Below are 17,156 nucleotides of genomic sequence, written 5' to 3'. Positions count from 1 at the left end.
TATTGAGTATATTTCCCTGTGCTATACTTTGTTCTTTGGTCTTTGTTGTTTAAGACACAGTGTTTTTTGAGGTGGTTCGGGGTACTCCAGGGCAAAGCATGATGACACCTGGTGGTGGAAAGGCAGGCTGGAGCCACGGAAAGGCTTGCCCTGCCCACTCACGTCCTTCCAGCAGTGGATCCGGATTTGAACTCTGGGGAGTGAGTGGGGAGCCCGGCCTGCAGCCATGAGATCGCCCACCAGCAGGAAGGGGTAGGTCGGCATGCCACTGCCACCCCTGTGGGGTAGCTCGGAATGGATGGCCAGGGCCTGGCTGAAGCTGTCATCCACCAGGTAGGCACTGAGGAAGTGGCCAGCAGGTTACAGCCCTGCAAGAAAACCGCATCTTCCAGGATGTGAGGGATTTAGCTGACAAAGAGTCCCAGCAGCCCCTCATCTTTGAAAATCTTCCCAATGGAGCTCAACTCTCCAGTGTACTTGGTCTCCAGTCCCACAAAATGGACCGTGCAGCTATTGAGATGACACGTAAGGGGTGAGCCAATATGTGGGACATTCCCTGCGTCATCATCAGGTAGGAGGTCTCCTTCCCCACAGTCTTCAGAGAAATCTTCGTGTCATCCTTGCTGGAAACCTGCTCGATATCATCCGGAGAGAAAATCTTCTTCATGCTGCCCGGGGTCATGGTGGAGAGGGCAGTGGACGTCAGCCAGCAGCTCAGGCCTCGGAACAGCCTATCTTCCCATCCACTTGCACAATATCCTTGGCATAGGTGAAGAAGGTCGGAGGGTGGAGGACCTTCCTCCCCAGCCCATTGGTCTCAATGGTGTGGGTATTGGCTCATGATCCGTCTGATGGGCAGCTCCATGTAGAGCAGCTGGTGACTGAGCTCTGTCACCCCTGCGCCCAGCACCATGAAAAGAGCTTGGTGGTGGGGTCTTGGTCTCCAGAGCCCAGGACCCCCAACGCGCTGTCCATCCTGCCGGCTGAGGGTGGCGGATGTGCGAGGATATGCGAGGAAGCACGAGGTTGCACTGGGATGCTCGGGGAGGCGCGGGGATGCACGGGGGGATGCGTGGGTGGTGGGTACAGAGCCTGGCCTCGACCCTGCCTCTGTTCCAGCTCCTGCTCCTACCATCCCAGCACTGCTGCGAGCCCACCTTATGGTTTTAATTTTGATGAAACTGGCTTCTATTAAAATCAAATGTCTTCAGGCCCTACACCTCTGAGGAGGACGTGTGGGAGGAGAGCAAACTCCAAGGTATAGGGCTTGCGAAAGAGGGTAGGTTCAAGTGATGCTAAAGATTTACTTGTGCTAATAATTTTTATTAAGATTATTAGTGTATGCGTGTTAAAGTTCTATTCGAAAGTTTCTTAAGTTTTTATTGAACTGCCTCCAATCCTATTTTTTCCCATAATACAGGATGCAAAATTTTTCAGTAAAATGTATTTAATGTTAGAGCAGAAATGCATGTATCTGCAATTCCTAGCAAAAAGAAAGTTCTCAAAAATATTTGCTAATTGGACAGGCATTAAAACTCTGAGAGTATATTCCCAGAACATTTTACCTAAGTGTCTCTTATTTATAGCTGAGCTTACCTTATCTCAGATTCCTAAAGAATTATCTACCTCGACAGTCACAATTTCTTTGTGAAATAAACCATTCCTGTTTCTCATTATGCCCTATTTATTCTCCTCCCAACATGACCTCTTAATTACGTGTGTATTTGTGTTTCCCATTAGACTGTGAGTTCTGCCAGACCGGTTATCTGGTAGGCACTCCACAAACACAAATCGTTGAACGAATGAATCAGTGTTAGGTGAATATTTGTATCACTTGCCAACCTAGAATCTTAATTTCTCTTGGGAGAGATAGAAAAATGACAAGGTATATCCATCAACAGCAGGGAAGCTATTTCTAATGTCTTTCATTTACTAAGTAATACATATGGACAAATGTTTTAATATAATCCTCATAACTATATCATATCTAAGAGTACTTTTATTGCCCCCATTTCATAGATGAGGAAACTAAAACTGAGAGGGATTACACCATCCTTCCCAACATCAAACCGCCAATAAGTGTCAGAGCTGGGGCTGATACCCAGGTGGTCTGATTTCATGCCAGCTCTTAACTGGCATGCTATATTATCTCCAAATTTCAACAACATTATTTCAATGTAAGTGTTGTACAAATGTGTATGTGTGAATGCTGTGTTTCATCGTAACCAAAGATGTTAAAGGACCTATAACTGAGTGACTCCAGAATATTTCCCTCATTGGATGTAACTGTCTTCAGAGTCTTCTCTTTTTTCTAGAAGGAACAGAGGACTTATTTTAACCAACCACATTCAGACTTATGAACTCATTCTGTCTAACCTGGAGTTGTAGTTTGCCATCCTCAGTAAGTCTAACCACCTGAACCACACCACCTTTTCGTGCTTAAGAAACCCAGATTCCTTGGGCTCCCTCCTCCTCAGCCATTCTATGATGCCTTCTCTGCTGTGTTTTCTCTTGCCAAGGAAATAAACTCAACAGAAACTTTCCCTTCCTCTTTCCGCCTACTCCTTCTTCTTCTTCTTCTTTTTCTTATTTTTTAACATCTTTATTGGGGTATAATTGCTTTACAATGGTGTGTTAGTTTCTGCTTTATAACAAAGTGAATCAGCTATACATATACATGTATCCCCACATCTGCTCCCTCTTGCATCTCCCTCGCACCCTCCCTATCCCACCCCTCTAGGTGGTCATAAAGCATGGAGCTGATCTCCCTGTGCTATGTGGCTGCTTCCCACTAGCTATCTGTTTTATATTTGGTAGTGTATATATGTCCATGCCACTCTTTCATTTTGTCACAGCTCACCCTTCCCCCTCCCCATATCCTCAAGTCCATTCTCCAGTAGGTCTGTGTCTTTATTCCTGTGTCTTACCCCTAGGTTCTTCGTGACATTTTTTTTGTTTCTTAAATTCCATATATATGTCTTAGCATACGGTATTTGTCTTTCTCTTTCTGACTTACTTCACTCTGTATGATAGACTCTAGGTCTATCCACCTCATCAAAAATAGCTCAATTTCGTTTCTTTTTATGGCTGAGTAATATTCCATTGTATATATGTGCCACATCTTCTTTATCTGATAGTCTTTGATTTATTCTTTGATAGTGTGCAGTGCTGTGCGAGAATAATCCAGAAGGATATTCACCACCATTAGATCCCAAATGCCAGGTTTAGAAAGTTTACTCTTTTTCAATCTCAGTCAAATAATTAGACAAATCTACTTTGCTTCTGAAATACCATAAACTCATATAGATTGAGACATAGAGAAAATTATGTCAGTGAGTGACAAAATGACGTAAGAAAATGCAGCGTCCAAGTTCTGTAGAGGAGTGTACAGTCATCAGAAGCAGGTCAGCAAGATATTGCCTCATGGAAGCCCTTTGGGAAACTGTTCTAAAGGAAGGACTCAGAATTAACCAGTTAACCAATGGTTTATAAATGGTTTCTACTTGAGGCTGTAGTGGTACTAAAAAAAATTTGAAAAAATTTAAAAACAGGGTATTCTCTTAAGTAAGCTAAAATAGGTCCCCACCCCAAATAATCCCCTGAATCATAACCCCAAAATTATCTGGGTTATTCTGGTATTTTCAGAGCCAAGTTTTTATCCATAAACTTCCATTTAATTCTTTCACAAATAATTGAAAATTCAACATTTGGGAGCCTGTGTTCTTAAGGTTTATTCTATCTGTTATGTAGAAAGTAGAATTTGTGTGTATGTGTTTTTGAGAGAGGGCAGGCATGTAGGAACACATGTGTATGTACACTTACATGTATGTCATGTAGATCACTGTATTCTGTACAAAAGTATTCTAATATTATTAAAAAGAAGAAAACTGGAGAAACACACTTATGTAACTCCCCTATGCATATTTTAAAGGGATTTTTTTGGTTTGTTTGCATATTTGTTTTCTCTGTATATCTGAATTTTGATAGCTATTCAAAGTTTTTTTGAACCGTTTGCCTGAATAAATGAGGAGAGAAGAGTGAGAATAAAGACGAGTGGGTATAATCTGTGATTTTGTGGGAAACCAGAAGGCAACTTTAAAGATTTTTCTCAATTTGGGATGTATAAGGAAATGGTGCCCTTTACAATATGCTATGCTTTGAAGCTGGTATTTCAGAGAATTTTTCCTCCTTTAAATTGGATAATTTATAAATGAATGCTCCCAAAGGAACTCGTAAAATCAAAGAAAAACATAGGCTGCTGGAAAATTGATTTGTCACCAGTACTTTTTAGCCTAAATAGTTTTCAATTTGATAATGACTTGATTTTAAAATTTCATATGCTGAACGTCAGGAATATGCAAATAATGTAGATGGAAGAGATGGATGTGGTGAAGGTGTCTCCTGGGGAAATGTTTCAGCCACATCTCTCATATCATCTCATGGAAATAGATCATTACTTGCAGTTGTACTTACATACCTCTGTTTTAATATTTGGTTCAAGCTGGGAAAGGAGGAAAACAAAATTCATGCTGGATTTGTGATCATCAGGTACTGTGTCATGTTTTCTGGATGTCTGGGTAGATCTGATTTAATTCTCAAGGCAATCCTGAGAGCAAAGTGGTGCCCTGATTCTACAGATGGGGAAGAGGAGGCAGAGAGAGATTGGAGAGATTAGTCACAGTGAACTTGTTTTTAATTACCATTTTTTAAATTGAAGTATGGTTAATTTACAATACTGTGTTAGTTTCAGGTATACAGCAAAGTGATTCAGTTATATATATTCTGTTATATGTATATATTCAGTTATTATATATATAGTCTTTTTCAGATTCTTTTCCATTATAGGTTATTACAAGATATTGAATATAGTTCCCTGTGCTATGCAGTAGGTCCTTGTTGCTTATCTATTTTATATATAGTAGTGTGTATCTGCTAATCCCAAACTCCTAACTGATCTAACCCCCTCCTCTGCTATCCCCTTTGGTAACCATAATTTTGTTTGTTTTCTATGTCTATGAGTCTATTTCTGTTTTGTAAATAAGTTCATTTATATCATTTTTAAAGATTCCACATATAGGTGATATCATATGATATTTGTCTTTGTCTGTTTGACTTATTTCACTTAAGTGGATAGTCTCTATGTCCATCCATGTTGCTGCAAATTGCATGATTTCATTCTTTTTCATGGCTGAGTGATGAAGTAATGAAGTTTTAAAAGGAGTTTATGGCTCTTTCCAACTCTTTCCACTGTAGAAGCAGTTCTCAAACTTGAAGGAGCATGAAAGTCCCCTGGAGCACTTATTAAATACAGGTCACTGGGCTCCACCCTCAGACCTGCTGATTCAGTGGTTCTGTGGTGCAGCTGAGAATCTGCATTTCTAACAAGTCCCCAGGTGGTGTTGTAGCTGATCCTGGGGCCACACTTTGAGAACCAGTGCCCTATAACAGAAGATGGGATCTCTAAACCCATATCAATCATGCCCTGTTAATGAAAAGTGAGTATCCAGTGCCTGATTGGAATCTTGAAAATCTGCAGCCTGGTGTGTTTTTTTGCTCCTCAGATACAGTGTGTGTGCCCCTGGGGAGTGCGGTGGCTTGCCTGGGGGCCCTCAAAGCTGCAGGGTAAACACAATGCATCTTTAAGGAGTAACGGTTTTCTTTGATGGTAAAAAGTTTAACATGCTATTTTTATATTAAAACAAACACACAGCTGGGCTATAGAGGAGAATACAAATTCATATGCATTCCTGAGATAAAGCTCTAGATTTCAAAGGAAGTCTGCCCTTGTGGTAGACAGCTTTAGGCTATGCTTCCACTCTCAGAGGGTACAAGTTGGCTGTCCTCTGGCAATGAGAGAGTTTAGCTGAAGAAAAAAAGAGGTTACTTTATGTTGCTATTAAATACTTTCTTGACCTGAGAGTTCCTGTTTCTGGATTCAGATTCTAGTCTCTCCCTGACCTGATATTCCCCAGGGTCTAGCCTTCAGGAACAGGTACACAGGCCTTTTTCTGAGGACATATAGAAAGTTGAAATTACTATTTTAGCACTGGATGCTATAAACTTCAAATTAAAAACAATATAGTAGCACAGGGAACTATATTCAATATTCTGTGACAAACCATAATGGAAAAGAATATGAAAAAGAATATATATATATATATGTGTGTGTGTGTGTGTGTGCGCGTGTGTATAACTGAGTCACTTTGCTGTACAGCAGAAATTAACACAACATTGTAAATCAACTATACTTCAATAAAATCTAAAAAGAAATAAGGAAATTAAGTATATTTAAGCCTCTTTTCTTCATGGAGGAAAATAATTCAAAGTCAGCTTGGGGTGATGTCTTCCTTCACTGTGGATCCTAGAAAAATCTGGGATTCATTGCATAGGTATTTGCATGACACCTCCCCCCCTACCCAGCAAACACATAATTTCCTAAGTCAGGGTCCCTTTCCCAGGCTGCATTGTCCATCTGGAGCGAGTGCCCTGCTTTACACCAAGCACAAGCGCAGGGCCTTTTCTTTGGTCCCCAGTTTACAGCTTTGCTAAGGGCAGTGGCACTTACTTACCCCCTCCTAGAAGTTCTCTCACTACTGGTTTTGTTTGGCCCACAAGCTGACAATGGTTTTGCAGTTTTAAATGGTTGAAAAAGATCAAAACAGGAATAATGTTTCATGACACATGAAAATGATAAGAAATTAAAATTTCTATGATAAGAAAGGCAGTTTCCATAAATAAAGTTTTATTGGAACACAGCCACACTCATTCCATTTTATTGTCTACAGCAGCTTTTGGCTGCCTTCCCACTACAAGAACAGACATGAATAGTTGTGGCTGAGACTTTGTAGCCCACAAAGCCAAAAAATAGATACTGTTTGCTAGAAAAAGTTTACAGATTCCTGCTCTAGACTGTGCAGGAGGCAGGCACATTCTGTACATCTTAGATCCAGAATCAGACCAGGTCCCTGCTTATCCTCCCTAGAATAGGTTCTCTCATCTCCCTGTCCTTCCCCCAAGGAAAGCTTTGGCAGCTGGCGGTTGTCTGAATGCCTGACAGCTCTGCAACAAAAACAGTGATGTGTCCTGAAAGTAGGGTGTCCAGGCTCAGAACTCAAGGCTTTTAGAGATGAGGGAGGGAAAATTATCTCCTATTTATTTCTATGCCAGTATTTAAAAAACCCCTAAATTAATGTCAGTACATTTTCTTAACCAAATTCTTTTTTTTTTTGTGGTATGCGGGCCTCTCACTGTTGTGGCCTCTCCTGTTGCGGAGCACAGGCTCTGGACACGCAGGCTCAGCGGCCATGGCTCATGGGCCCAGCTGCTCCGCTTCATGTGGGATCCTCCCAGACCAGGGGCATGAACCCGTGTCCCCTGCATCGGCAGGCGGACTCTCAACCACTGCGCCACCAGGGAAGCCCTCTTTTTTTAAATTTTTAATCTTATTGAAGTATAGTTGATTTGCAATGTTGTGTTAATTTCTGGTGTACAGCAAAGTGATTCATTTATACATATATATATTCTTTTTCATATTATTTTCCATTATAGTTTATCCCAAGATATTAAATATAGTTTCCTGTGCTATGCAGTAGGACCTTATCGTTTATCCATCCTGTATATACTAGTTTGCATCTGCTAATCCCAAACTCCCAGTCCTTCCCTCCCCCCACCCCCCTCCCCTTTGGCAACCACAAGTCTGTTCTCTATGTCTGTGAGTCTGTTTTGGTTTCGTAGATAAGTTAAATTGTGTCATTAAAAAAAAATTTTATTTATTTATGGCTGCGTTGGGTGTTTGTTGCTGCACGCAGGCTTTCTGTTGCGGTGAAACAGAAAGTTGCGGCGAGCGGGGGCTACTCTTCGTTACCCTGAGGGTGTGTCTCATTGCGGTGGTTTCTCTTGTTGCGGGGCATGGGCTCCAGGGGCTTCGGTAGTTGTGGCTTGCCGGCTCTAGAGTGCAGGCTTAGTAGCTGTGGCACACAGGCTTAGTTGATCCACGGCATGTGGGATCTTCCTGGACCAGGGATTGAACCCATGTCCCCTGCATTGGCAGGTGGATTCTTAATCACTGAGCCACTAGGGAAGTCCCCAACTTTGTCATATTTTAGATTACACATATAAGTGATACCATTTTACCCTGATTCATAAAGTCTTTGTGAGGAAAGGCTCTGAGAAAATAGGGATGGATTTGGGGTTTGCCCTTTATTCCATCAATGCAAGAAAGCACAACAGGTAAAGAACCTTGTACAACTACCCCGGTGATGATGTTGGTAGTGGTACCACCTTTTCACTTTTTCTCCAAGGAGAAAAGTACTCACTCACTCACCAGCACCTATCTCCATCCTGTCTTCTCTCCAGAAAGCAGAGCCTGAATCAGGGCTTGCGTGCAGCTAGTTCATTACGAAGCGTGATCCTGGGAATAGGCTTGAGAGACGAAAACAGGATTAGAGGAAAAGCCAAGGGAAGGGTGCATTCTTTAGTTTCTTCATCCTTTAAAAAAAAAGCTTTCTTGAGATATAATTCACATAACAAAAAATTCTCTCATTTAAAAGGTACAATTCAATAGTTTTAAGTATATTCAAAGTTGTGCAGTCACCACAGTCAAGTTTTAGAACATTTTCATTATCTCAGAAAGAAGCCTTATTCCCATTAGAAGTCACTTCCCATTTCCCCCCAACCCTCTCCCAGATCTTGGTAACCACCAATTTACTTTCTGTTTCTATGGATTTGCTTATTCTGAAAATTTCACGTAAATGGAATCACATGAGACAGGCTTCTTTCACTTAGCATGTTTTCAAGGTTCAGCCATATTGCAGAGTGTGTCAGAACTATGTTTCTTTTTATTGTAAGAAACATTTTCTTGTATGAACAAACCACATTTTATTTATCCATTCACCAGTTAGTTGGTGGACATTAGGGTTTTCTCTATTTTTTGGCTATTATAATGATGCTAGGAACATTGGTATATTTTACAAGTTTTTGGTGGACATATTTTCAATTTTCTTGGGTGTATTCCTATGAGTGATATTGCTAGGTCATATGGTAACTCTATGTTTAACCTTTTGAGGGACTGCTGACCTGTTTTCCAAAGTGATTGTACCATTTTACATTCCAACTAGCAATGTATGAGTGTTTCAATTTCCCTACATTCTTGGCAACACTTGATTTTGACCATCGTAGGTGTGAATTGATATCACATTGAGGCTTTGATTTGCTTTCCCTGATGGCTAACAATGGTGAACATCTTTTGCGTGCTTACTGACCATTAGTATATATTTGGAGAAAATGTCTATTCAGATCCTTTGCCCATTTTTCAATTGAGTTATTTGTCTTTTTATTATTGAATTTTAAGAGTACTTTATATATTCTAGATACAAGTATTTTTATCAGATACATGACTTGAAAGTATCTTCTCCCATTCTGTACATTGTTTTTCCACTTTCTTGATGGTATCCCTTTTTATTTATTTTTATTTTTAACATCTTTATTGGAGTATAATTGCTTTACAATGGCGTGTTAGTTTCTGCTGTATAACAAAGTGAATCAGCTATACATATACATACATCCCCATATCTCCTTCCTCTTGCGTCTCCCTCCCACCCTCCCCATACCACCCCTCTAGGTGGACAGAAAGCACCGAGCTGATCTCCCTGTACTATGCGGCTACTTCCCACTAGCTATCTATTTTACATTTGGTAGTGTATATATGTCCATGCCACTCTCTCACTTTGTCCCAGCTTACCCTTCCCCCTCCCCATGTCTTCAAGTCCATTCTCTATGTCTGCATCTTTATTCCTGTCCTGCCCCTAGGTTCTTCAGAACTATTTTCTTTTTTTTTTTTTTTTTAGATCCCATATATATATGTGTTAGCATACAGTATTTGTTTTTCTCTTTCTGACTTACTTCACTCTGTATGACAGACTCTAGGTCCATCCACCTCACTACAAGTAACTCAATTTTGTTTCTTTGTATGGCTGAGTAATATTCCACTGTATATATGTGCCACATCTTCTTTATCCATTCAGCTGTTGATGGACACTTAGGTTGCTTCCATGTCCTGGCTATTGTAAATAGAGCTGCAATGAACATTGTGGTGTATGACTCTTTTTGAATTATGGTTTTCTCAGGGTATATGCCCAGTAGTGGGATTGCTGAGTCATATGGTAGTTCTATTTTAAGTTTTTTGAGGAACCTCCATACTGTTCTTCATAGTGGCTGTATCAATCTACATTCCCACCAACAGTGCAAGAGGGTTCCCTTTTCTCCACACCCTCTCCAGCATTTATTGTTTCTAGATTTTTTTTTTTTGGTGGTACGCAGGCCTCTCACTGTTGTGGCCTCTCCCGTTGCAGAGCACAGGCTCCGGATGCACAGGCTCAGCGGCCATGGCTCACGGGCCTAGCCACTCTGCAGCATGTGGGATCTTCCCGGACCGGGGCACGAACCCGTGTCCCCTGCATCCGCAGGCAGACTCTCAACCACTGTGCCACCAGGGAAGCCCCTGTTTCTAGATTTTTTGATGATGGGCTTGATGGTATCCTTTGAGCACAAAAGTTTTAAATTTTGATGTAGCCCAATTTATCTATCTTTTCTTCTGTCACTTGTGCTTCTGTTGTTAACTATAGGAAGGCTTTGCCTTTCCCAAAGTCATAAAGATGTACTTCTATATTTTCTTCTAAGAGTTTCAGTTTTAACTCTTACACTTAGATAGGTGTGTGATCCATTTTGAGTTAATTTTTGTGTATGGTGTGTGAAGAAGGGGTTACAACTTGATTCTTTTGCATTTTCATGTCTTGTCCCAAAACCATTTGTTGACAGACTTTTCTTTCCCTCATTGAATTGTTCCAGTACCCTTGTCAAGAATCAGTTGACCATATATGTGAGGGTGTATTTCTGTATTCTCAATTCTATTCCATTGGGGTACATATCTATCCTTATGCCAGTTGCCACACTGTTTTGATTACTGTGCCTTGGTAGTAAGTTTTGAAATTGGGAATATGTGCTATTGACTGAATACTTTTGTCCTCCTAAACTTATGTTAAATCCTAATGTATTTGGAGGTGAGGCCTTTGGGTGTTGCTTGGATCATGATTTGTGGAATTCTCATAAATCTGATTAATGTCCTTATAAAAGAGATTCCAGAGAGCTCACTCATCCCTTTTTCACCATGTGAGGACATGGAGAAAAAAAGGCCATTTATGAACCAGGAATTGGGCTCTCACCAGACACCAAATGTGCAGGCATCTTGGACTTCACAGCCCCCAGAAATTGAAAATTTTGTTTTATTTTATTAAATTAATTTATTTATTTTTGGCTGTGTTGGGTCTTTATTGCTGCATGTGGGCTTTCTCTAGTTGCGGTGAGTGGGGGTTACTCTTTGTTGTGGTGTGCAGTCTTCTCATCACGGTGACTTCTCTTGTTGCGGAGCACAGGCTCTAGGTGCACGGGCTTCAGTAGTTGTGGCACACAGGCTCAGTAGTTGTGGCTCACTGGTTTAGTTGCTCTGCAGCACGTGGGATCTTCCTGGACCAGGGCTTGAACCTGTGTCCCCTGCATTTGCAGGCAGATTCTTAACCACTCTGCCACTAGGGAAGTCCCAATTTATGTTTTTTAATAAGCAACCAGTTTATGGTATTATGTTAAAGCAGCCTAAATGGACTAAGACAGTGAGTCTTCCAATGTTATTCATCTTCTTCAAGATTGTTTTGGCTATTCTGAGACCTTTGAATTTCCATATGAGTTTGAGGATCAGCCTATCAATTTCTTCTGCAAATAAGCCAACTGGGATTTTGATAGGGATTGTGTTGACTCTGCAGATTGCTTTAGTGAATATTGCCATCTTACTAATATTAAGTCTTTTGATCCATGAACATGGATGTCTTTCTATTTGTTTAGCTTTTCTTTAATTTCTTTGAACAATGTTTTCTAATTTTCGAAGTGTAAATTTTATACATCATTTGTTCAAATACTTTATGACTAAGTATTTTATTCTTTTTGATGCTATTGTAAGTGAAATTGTTTTCTTGATTTCATTTTCAGATTGTTCATTGCTAGTATATAGAAATACAGTTGTATTTTGTATATTTCTCTTGTAGTTGTGCAACCTCACCGAACTAGTCTATTAATTCAAATAGTTTTTAATGAGTTTCTTAGGATATTCTATATACAAGGTCATGTCATCTGAATATGCTAGAGATAACTTTACTTTTTCCTTTCCAATCCAGATGTTATTTATTTCATTTTCTTGCCTGATTGCCCTGCCTAGCACCTCTAGTACAATTGGAATAGAAGTGAGGAAAGTGAACATCCTTGTCTTGTTCCTGATCTTAAGGGAAAAGCTCTCATTTTTTCACCATTAAGTTTGATGTTAGCTGTTGGTTTTTTATAAATGCTCTTTATCAGATTGAGAAACTTTCCTTCTATTCCTAATTTGTTAAATCTTTTAATCATGAAGGAATATTACATTTTGTCAAATGTTTTTTTTCTTCATCTTTTGGGATGATTATGTGGCTTTTGCCCATTTTTTTTCTGTTTTTATGGAATATTGCATTGATTGATTTTCAGATGTTAAACCAACCTTAGATTCCTGAGATAAATCTTATTTGGTCATGGTTTGCATTCCTTTTTATATGTTGCTGGGTTTAGTTTGATAGTGCTTTGTTGAAGATTTTTGCATCTACATTCATAATAGACATTAGTCTAAAGTTTTCTTTTCTTGTGATGTCATTATCTGGCTTTGGCCTTATAGAATGAATTGGGAAATGTTCTTTCCTCTTCTATTTTTCAGAAGAATTGGTAAAGAATTTGTACTATTTCTTCTTTAAATGTTTGGTAGAATTTACCAGTGAAACCATCTGACTGGATACTATAAAACTCCTAGAGGAAAACATAGGCAGAATACTCTTTGACATAAATCGCAGCAGTATTTTTTTTGAATCCATCTCCTAAAACAAAGGAAATAAAAGCAAAAATAAACAAAGGGGACCTAATTAAATGTAAAAGCTTTTGCACAACAAAGGAAACCATCAACAAAACAAAAAGACAACCTACTGAATGGAGGAAAATATTTGTAAATGATATGACCAATAAGGGATTAATAGCCAACACAGAGAAACAGCTCATACAACTCAACATCAAAAAAGCAAAAAACCTGATTAAAAATTGGAATTGTGCATCCTTGAGCCTATCAGCAATGGAGGCCCCTGCAGCTGGATTCTGCCATATCCCTCTGAAAGATCAGGTGTTTCAGAATTGTCCACCAAAGGAACAGAAGAGAGGAGAATTTTTCTACCCACAGCTCCCATCCCCTATCACTAAATGTTTCCTTGTAAAGTGTTAACTCCCTTGCACTTTCAGGATTTCCATGTGTGAGTGCCAAGTGAGTTCTTGTAGATGTTCCACATAGCAGATCCAGGGAAGCAGCAAGGCAGCTGAAGTGTCGTGCTGTTATATGTAACTGCAGGTAAAGCGTCCAGGTAGAAGCTTGTTGTGCCAGTGGCTGGAGTAAGTGGTTTGATGGAAGACGTCAATTAGGGTACAAAGCTACTCAATATAGTGCATCCATACCTTTTGCTTTCCACTATATTTAATCATTCACAAAGACTTCAAAGCTGTGCTCACCCCTCCAAGTCTACGAAAGGCTTAAACATGAGGGTTCATGGAACAAGCTTCAGCTACTACTTCTGCAACTCATTCTAAGTCCACAATATTCATTTCCTTTCTCTATTTCTCACTGTATATTTCCCTCATCTTTATTTAGCACTTCAGTGCAGACAAGTTGCTTGCCTGGAAGAGTAACTCAGAACTTCATCTCTGGGGTATATGAGTCCTCAATTGTTTTACCTTTGTTGAACTGTGGTTTCTGCAGTTTCCCATTTACAGTTATTACTGAACATGAAAGCACTAAATGATGCCCCAGGGAAGCCCTGTGGTACCATATTGGGCTCCTTCCTGTCCATCACCGCATAACAGCATCCCTCCCTCTGCATGATAATGGGATCAATTAGAACTGCCAATATAACAGCAACTTTTCTTGCTGGATGTTCTACTGTCACAAGGAGCCCCAGAATGGCAAGGTGGTAGTTGTAGGTTAAGGTTACATGGAATCCAACCCAGCAGAGCCTAACATTTTAGGGACAAGAAGAACAAATTCCGAAAACTATAAACTGGGTATGATAAGTGTTGTCTATCTCACTTGTATCCCTTGGTTTTCTGACCAATTGATTCTGGCCTTTAGGGACACAGCACCATGTTTATCAGCCATTGCTTCAGTACCATAATCCCAGAGCACAGTGTCCCAGACTCGCAGGATGTTGTCCCTGAGGTGGATCTCATAGGAGACTTCAATGAGCCATTCCATCATGCCATTAGGCTGCCTGTTTCTGAGCGATGCGATATACGGTAGGGTTAGTGGATCAAGTGATCAAATGCCCACCGCCATAAAAAGGGTCTTTTAGTTCTGTAAGTCTGTGCATGGTTCCAACAGAGGGACTATAGGCCAGGAAGGCAAACCCGTATCTGGAATAGGTATCAATTCCAATACGTAAAATTTGAGATGAGAGTTGTCTGATAAATCAATCTGCCAGTAAGTGGCTGGCAGGTCTCCTTGGGAGATAGTGCATCAGACTCTGCTCTTGGCAGGCTGAGCGTTCAGCAGTGACCTTGGTAAGAGGAGTCCCTTGCTGTGTGACCCATACATCACCTTCATTCCTGTCACCATCACCATAGCAACTCTGTTCCAAGGGCCTTTTGTGCAAGCTCTGGGGCAATGGTTACGTTAAAGTGAGCTCTAACATGAAACATGAACATGAGCATGTTTTGTGTCCTTTCCAACAAGTTCACCCCTGTACCTGTTCCCCAAATTCCTTTGTCTCTGTTCTTCTGATCTCATTCCTTCCCTGCAGCTGACCAATAAGAAGAGCCATTCAGCAATGCCCAGAATTAGATATTATTATACATTTCAGGTCGGGTCATTACTTCCTCTGTTACAAAGCAAGGACCACATGTCCTATTCTTATCTTTGCCCATTGGGAGTGTTCCCCTCAAGGCCACCTCTGACCAGGCTTCTACATGGCAGCATCATCAGCCAGCACCAATACCCAGAACTGATCAGTCAGAGAATTGGACCCATGTACCTTCTCGTAGGATCTGTGTCCCCTTGAGGATGTAAGACATGAGTTGAGAGATGGGCTACCTCTTCCTGTAAGTTCTGTGTGCCTTCAATACCTGTCTGTGCCTGATCCTGGAGGTACCATTTCCATCATAGGAAGGATGCTGCTGCAGCCACCCTACATTATGGTTTGATGGATCTGATAATATCAGTTCATAATGGGCAACCCAGACACATACTTCCTTGGTGTCCTGTGGTCAGGCTCTTAAGATTCTACTAGGGCTTCTTAGAATTCCAAGAACTGTTTTTCAAATGGCAAGTAGTTTTCTTCTGCTAAAGACGTGGCCTTATTGTAGAATTCAAGGTATGCACACTGGACTCTTCTATTGAGGCTTGTCAGGGAAAATACACTGCATTCTTATTCAACATGAGTGTTCCTAACACCATGATATCTGTTGGTCGTATGGCCTTAGTGGCAGGACAGCTTATGCTACATCCTGGAATGGCTGCCAACACCCTTGCTCTGAACACCCCTGAAATCAGGCACTTTTCTGTGCCACCTGATAAATGGCTCAAAGCAATATTCCCAAGTGTGGTATGATCTGCCTCTAAAATTCAGAGAGATCCACGAAAAGCTATACATTATTTTTAGAGCTATGGAGCATAAGGGCCACAACTTCTTTTCTGCTTAGGAGAGGGTTTCCTGACATGCCAGACCCTGCTCCTGGGATACTGTGGTCTGTATGCTGTAGTCACAGATCTTTGCGGATCAAGACTCCCTGGTTTCCAGTTTGGCTTTGCTTTTCCTCAGGGTAATTTCATTCATCTTGCCTCTGTCTGTCAAGTAACGCCACACAGCCTCTGCTGTCCTTATTGAAGCTATAAATCCCAGCCGTTGTCGGCATCTCCTACTGTGAACGCTGTCTTGAAGGACACAGCACCAGGGAGCTTCAAAAAGATGCTGCTGTTCCCCTCGTCAGTGTAATGTCTGGGCCACCAGCTGACTCTCTCCTGGGCTTATTTTTATGTCCAATCTTGGGGTGTTACTGCTTTTTGAATCTTCTACTTAAATCTTCTAACAAAATCCCTGTAAACCCCTGGGAACCACCTCCCCAATATGCCATAATGTGGCTTCCTTGTGTCGTGACAATATATGGGACCTTGGGAAACTCTTATTTTCAGAAACTTAAGAGTAGACTCATAGTCACCATCTATTCTCAAAATTACCCACAATTTCAAGACTCATTTTGTACACTTCCTGTCCCTTGGGTCTCAATCCAACAGGGATGGAAGTGACACTAATTCCTTACTGGTTCCTGCTCTCTCTTATTTTCCTGAAATCCTGTCTGTTTTCTCCCCAGATCAGAGCTGGTTTGGCCCTCATTTGGGAGGTGTGTGGGGAGGTGTGGGAGCCACTGCCAGTGCTCATTGATACCTACTCTTCTTTTCCTTCTGGGCGTGTGAGAAATAGAACTTCTTGCCTCCATGCTGTCAACAGAGCCGTCTCACTAGTTCCCACTAGTAGTCTGGGGTCAGATATGTTGTATGTCACCCTGGAGCTGAGGCAGTCATGTTATTAGTCAGCTCAGGCCGCCATAACAAAATACCATGGACTGGGTGGCTTAAACAGTAGGCCTCTGTTTCCTCACAGTTGTGGTAATAGGTGCTGGCAACTTTGGTTTCTGGTGAGAGCTGTCCTCCTCGTTACAGACTGCTCCCTGATTGCTGTGACCTCACACTGCTGTCCCACAGGTGAGCAGGGAAGGAGATCCAGCACAAGTTCCTGTGCCTCTTCCACTTCTTATCAGGGTACTGTCCCCATCAGATTGGGACCCATCCGTAGGACCTCATTTCATATTAATCAAAATAAAGGTCCTGTCTCCAAATACAGTCACATTGAGGGCTAGGGCTTCAACATATGAATTTTGGGGCGAAACAATTTGGTCCATAACAGGAGGGAATGTTTCCTGTAACATCCTCCAACTTGCCTGGGCAACCCTGAAAGCCGTGTGTTCAGATGGCACAGATGTTCCAGATGGAAGGGAGCTGA

At 41.1% G+C, this 17,156-nt stretch overlaps 1 protein-coding gene and 1 pseudogene across 1 annotated transcript in view; one reads left to right on the top strand and one right to left on the bottom strand.

Moving 5' to 3' along the window:
• LOC132598118 (synapsin-2-like) overlaps window positions 1–17,156 on the top strand; it is a 679,754-nt gene that overhangs the window by 321,524 nt on the left and 341,074 nt on the right. The window lies entirely within an intron of this gene.
• The window catches only part of LOC115838823 (uncharacterized), a 90,597-nt pseudogene continuing 73,462 nt past the window's right edge, over window positions 22–17,156 (bottom strand).

Source organism: Globicephala melas, chromosome 11 (genome assembly GCF_963455315.2).
Source record: "Globicephala melas chromosome 11, mGloMel1.2, whole genome shotgun sequence".
NCBI classification, from domain to species: domain Eukaryota; kingdom Metazoa; phylum Chordata; class Mammalia; order Artiodactyla; family Delphinidae; genus Globicephala; species Globicephala melas.
The sequence above is the reverse complement of the archived record's forward strand: the minus strand, read 5'-3'. Positions and strand labels throughout refer to the sequence as shown.